The 5585-nt window shown below is 42.1% G+C and overlaps 1 long non-coding RNA gene across 1 annotated transcript; it reads right to left on the reverse strand.

Moving 5' to 3' along the window:
• Positions 1-349: 349 nt before the first annotated feature.
• LOC307205826 lies at positions 350-3879 on the reverse strand. Its single transcript, XR_013834086.1, has 2 exons — positions 3291-3879; positions 350-1194 (listed from the first exon to the last, which is right to left on the reverse strand). It is a non-coding gene; the product is annotated as an uncharacterized lncRNA (long non-coding RNA).
• Between the last annotated feature and the right edge of the window lie 1706 nt (positions 3880-5585).

Here is a 5585-nt window from a genome sequence, read left to right on the forward strand (position 1 = left end):
TTAATGAACCTAAATTAGTCATGCCTATTAACTTCAGTGGGTCTACTCTGGGTAGGACTTAGTTAGGGGCAATCCCTTATAAATAAATAAAAAATGAGAGTTTCATGGAAGAGGGCATCTACCTATCTGTTGGGTTTGAACCCTGAACAGAAGCATTCCTCGCTGTCCTGATAAGTTACCGATCCCATGTCTTTATGGCATAGGCAAATGTGTTTCTGGAAAATAAGCAACATGATTATAATTTTGACCCCTCCCCGCTTAAAAAAGCACTTCCACAATCCCTGTCCTGTGTCAAAATGAGAAACCATATATCAAGTATACACAAACAGTAAAAAAGCATTTTTACTAATTTGCTGGTAAGTTTGAGTTTTATTGAATGGCACATGAAAGTGTAACAGTGAGAGAAGTCTTCATCATTCCACATGGGCAACATTTCAGCCCTGCCTTTTCTTTTCCTTCAACCAGCTTCTGCCCACCCCTCCAGGTAGAGTCACAAGTCAAAAAGGCAAAGGGGTCAGTTTCATCTCGAGTCTTGAAAAAGATGCAATTGTCACTGGGTGAAAATGATGGCTGTCAGGTTTTGTTCCCTTAGCATGGGGGAAAGAGAGTCCTGGCTCAGTGTTTCAGAAGTGCCGAGTGCCCAGACCACTCATGAGACCAATGAAAGGAGTTTGTTGGTCCTCAGCCTTTCTGAAACCATGTTTAGCCCTGGATTTGCTGCTCTGCCTTTGATCCCATGGGTGCTCTTGCTGGGATTAGCAGGGCCATCCACAACTTCCGCCATAGCCTCCTCCATAGCCTCCTCCATAGCCTCCTCCGTAACCTCCTCCATAGCTTCCACCACAGCTTCCTCCATAACTTCCACCACAGCTTCCTCCATAGCTTCCGCCATATCTTCTTGAAGGAGAGTTGAGCCGAGCTCCGTACCCCAACCTGTAGGCACTGGGGTCATAGCAGCCCCCTCTGCGACTGTACCGGTAACCGTAACTGCACGGTGGCATGCAAGCTGGGCCATAGCCATAGCCACCGGAACCATAACCACCGCAGCCAGAACTGTAACCATAGCCACAGCTTGTGCCACTGGAATAGCCAGTGCCACTGCCATAGTCACAAGGTTGGTAGCATGGTTGATAACAAGGCTGATAGCAGCTTGATTGCCTATAGAGCATCATCTTTCTAAATGGGGAGGTGGGTCTGTAATAGAAGGGAGAAAGTCAACAGAATTAATTTGGGTGGTGCTTAATTCATTTTTGAATATATTTTATATTCTGCCCTTGTCCATTGATCTCACGGCAGGTTACGTCAATAGATACATACAATCAAATAATAAAATCAGTTGTATCTAACATAGGTCTGGGTTGCATCTAACGTAGGTCACACTCACACAATGCATTCAAAGCACAATAACGATGCTTTAAAAACAATTGTGGCTTCCCCCAAAAGGATTTTGGGAATTTTAGTTTGATAAGGGTGCTGAAGGTTGTTTGGTGGCTCCTACTACTCTCAGAGAGTTAACCACTCCTAGAGTCTTTTAGCAAACAATCCCTCTTCCCAGGGAATTTTGGATATTGTAGCTCCGTGAGGGGAATATAGAGGTTGCCTAACAACTCCGCAAACCCACAGCAAACTACAGCTCTACTGCTGCGCTTCCCTGAAGACCCTGTCATTCTGGTCCTTAAAAAAAACACCACATGAATATATGGTGAAGCAGACAAGCAGGAGTCTCCACTATTACTCATTATAATTGCAATTGTAGAAATGCAATTAAAGCATCTTAAACAAGTCAAGCTTCTACAGTTTATGTTTAAGCTATTTTGCTCCCCTCTCACTGTAAAATTTCTGGTTATGGTTCCAAACATGTGAAGTACAGTACAATCTTTCTTAAATGCGTTGTGTAACCCTATACATGTCTACTCAGGTATTAGTCCCACTGAGTTTGACAAGGCTTCTTGGCAGGTTATTCCTATTGAGTTCAGTGGGATTCCTTTTAGCTTCAAGACACACTTACCATGGAGTAAGTCCCATTGACTTGAATTGGACTCACTTCTCCATATATGGGAATGGGATTGTATTGTGCACCCTAAGTATCTGCAAGATCTCCTGCCCCTGTACAGACCTATAGGACAATTTAGATCACCTGTGGAAATTCAGCTGGGGGCACTGCTTCCTGCAGAATATCAAATGGCAGCGACCCCAAAATTGGGATTTTCAACACTTGGCCCTGCACTTTGGAATATTCTTCCCTCTGATCCATAATAGATTTCCCAGTAAGTCAGTAAGGGAACATTTCTGTAAGTCCTGTTTACCTGCATTTATCCCTCTCTTATTGAACCTATGCTTTTCTTTTTTCTGTGTTTTACACATATGTGCTTTATGTTTATATTGCAATGACCATTGGCTACAAACAGCAAACTTTGGGTACAAGTGACTCTGATCCATAAAATTAGACTGCTTGTTATCTGTTTGAATCCCTCAAGTCTGTTTCATTTTCTTTTAAATACTGCTATACTTTCTTCTTTACTGTTTTCATAATGGATTTTTGTTTTGCTTGACATGATGTACACCACTTAGAATTTTTTTGAAACATTACATTGCTTAGAAATGCTTTCAAATAAATAAAACGCTATAAATAAGTACACAGGAAGCCGGTATGAAGATCATTAGTGATCTTTTCAGTTCAAATCACACCATGGGGATATATGGGTCTCCCTCCTTTTGGCTTCAGGTCATGGTGTGAAATTGGAGGACTCGTCTATTTCTTCATTTTCATTTTCTACAGTCATCCAAGAATTCACACTCCATTTCCCCCTAAAGCAAAATTCTAGGCAATTAGGAAGTTTCCTCCTAGGGTGGCTAGAAGACAGGGCTTCTGTACCTTTGATGGTGGACTAGAATAAGGTGTAGCTTCTCACTGAAACTCCCTCTTCAGCACAAAAATGTTCAGGAGCCCTCTCCTCTTTTCCATCTGACCACCCTCAAATGAAACACTGAGGATTTTATTTTATTTTATTTTCAGAATGAGAATATTGATGAGACGAGCAAAAGTTTCTCTGGTAAGGTTTCCACACAGCCATGGGTTGATAGTTGAGTTTGTTGCAACGTAACATGAAGATTACTCTGTGGGCGAGACCTGAAGGAGGACTTTTGAGCAAGCCAACCCATTTTCAGTACAATTCAATCCTACATCTCAGGGACATTGTCTTCATAATCCACTCCCCACCCAAGGTGCTCAGACAGCAAAGCAACATTTTAAAATCTTTTGTCAATAAATCAAGTCAAATTGCACTTACCGACTTCAAGGAGTAGATGAAGTTGAGAGGAAGAGGGTTTTTTTGTGAAAATCATAGTTGACACTCTTATATACGTTCCTAATGCACCCTTAGGGGGCTGTGAAGCAGCTTCTTTGTTCTACAACTCTTAATTATCCAGGCAACCAGAAGATGCTACGTGTAACTTCTCAAACTGCTGTAATTATTTTCCCTTCTCATTTGAAATTATTACTTGATCATCCAAGCCCTGTGTAATGTAGCATTCTGGTCACACCCCATACAGATTTAATGCAAACTTCTCGGTTTCAAAGCAATACCAGAAGGTATCAAAGAACTTTATAGTCAATAGAGCACAGTAATCTTCAAAGCATCTCTGCAGCACAGTTTATTAAAAAAGCACAGGCAGAGATAAGAGCTGAAATAAAGAAATGTAAATGATTCAGGGCTTGGATTACAAATCTTTACAGACAATGCATGTCTACATTTCTACTTGCTTGTTCCACATATGGTTGCGGTGTGTGAATAGCAGCAAGATATGTGAAAATGTGATGCACATGACAATTGCTAACTGTCACAAAAATCTGATTCCTTCTTATCTTATCCCAAGATTGCTTCCATTATTATTATTATTATTATTATTATTATTATTATTATTATTACCCTGCCCAGAGGTCTATTGAATGTGACACTGAAAACATTCATGTTCTTTATTCTTTTTTTATTGCATTTATATCCCATCTTCCCTGAGGAGCTCAAAGTGGAGCACATGGTTCTCCACCTCCTAATTTAATCCCCACAACAACCCCATGAGGTATGTTAGGTTGAGAGATAGTGACTGGCCCAAGGTAGCCCAATGAGCTTTGTAGCCAAGTGGGGATTTGAACACTGGTTCCTTAGGTCCTAGTCTGAAAGCCTAACCACTACACCACGCTTGTACTTGTAGGATAAGCTCACAATTGCTACTAAACCTGTTCTCCCTCCACCGTCAGAGGAGGGTGCTGTTGTTCTCAGCTCTTGCTTGTGGACACCCCAGATTCATCTGGTTGGCTGCTGTGAGAACAGGAAGCTGGACTAGATCATGCAATCATAGAATTGTAGAGTTGGAAGTAGCCCTGAAGATCATCTAGCCCCAATCTCTTGCAATGCAGGAATGTGCAGCTGTCCCACACAGTGAGCGAACTTGCAACCTTGGCATTATGATCACCATGCGCTAACCAACAGAGCTGGGCAACTGGTTTGATCCAGTAGGCTCTTCTTGCTTCAAATGATTCCAAAAAGGAAAGGCCACCTCCCATTTAAATGCTTGAAAGCATTAAGAAATGTTGGCAAACCTCAGCTACAAGGACCCTTGAATTGTCAGTGGCCAAATCTGACAAACGTGTTCCTCTAAGCCCTTTTAAAAGCCATTCAAATTGGTGGCCACCACTATTTCCTGTGGCACTAAATTTATGAATGAGCACTGTGAACAAGAGCTTCCTTTTGTCTGTCCTCAGACTCCCACTATTCAACTTCTTTTGATGACCCTATTGAGTTCTAGTAGTGTGATGAGTGTGGCAGGTGGTGGCGACAAGAGATGAAGTTTTAGGCCAGAAATAGAAAACCTCCAAATGTTCCTCTACTCCAATTCCCATGAGCCCTAGTTTTCAGGGCAGCTTCCAGATGAGGAGGGACTCATTAGGTCCACAGGTTGCAGTTTATCTAGCCCTGGTATTGAAGGATAAGTATTGTTGAAGAACAATGGTTTCTGGATTAGACTTGGAATTAAGCAGTTGGTTTTTTGATAGGGGGTGGATCACTCAGGGGGAAACCCAGTATGTGAGGTAGAACACTAAGCTAGGATTCCTCTCCCCTACATCTAGTTTATAGATGATGATGATGATGATGATGATGATGATGATGATGAAGATTAAGGAGTCATACAATTTCCCCACCAGCACAGTTCAGTAATTTGCAGGCAACTTCAGCCTTTTCAGATCCAGGGCCCTCTTTTAACACACATACATTTGGGATCCCAATTCTTAATCTTTTTACCATATATTTGCTTGGCGGTAGTGCTCCTTTTCTAATTGACTCACTAGTGGATCCTGGCGCAGCAGTTGAAAACTAGTGCTTTATTACATATCCCTGAAGTAGGACCCAAATTTCCTTCACTTTCTGCTCCTTTCCCAAAGAGACAGCCTCTCCCATCTCATTCTCTACACTAGAAGGCACAGTTGCCCTCTAGTGACACCTCAGAAGAGCAACTGGTACTTCTTCCAGGGTGTGTCGGCTAGACTCCCTTTGCCACCTTGAGACCGACACACCAAAGATTTGGTG

Source organism: Podarcis cretensis (genome assembly GCF_951804945.1).
Source record: "Podarcis cretensis genome assembly, chromosome: 16".
Taxonomy (NCBI): Eukaryota; Metazoa; Chordata; class Lepidosauria; order Squamata; family Lacertidae; genus Podarcis; species Podarcis cretensis.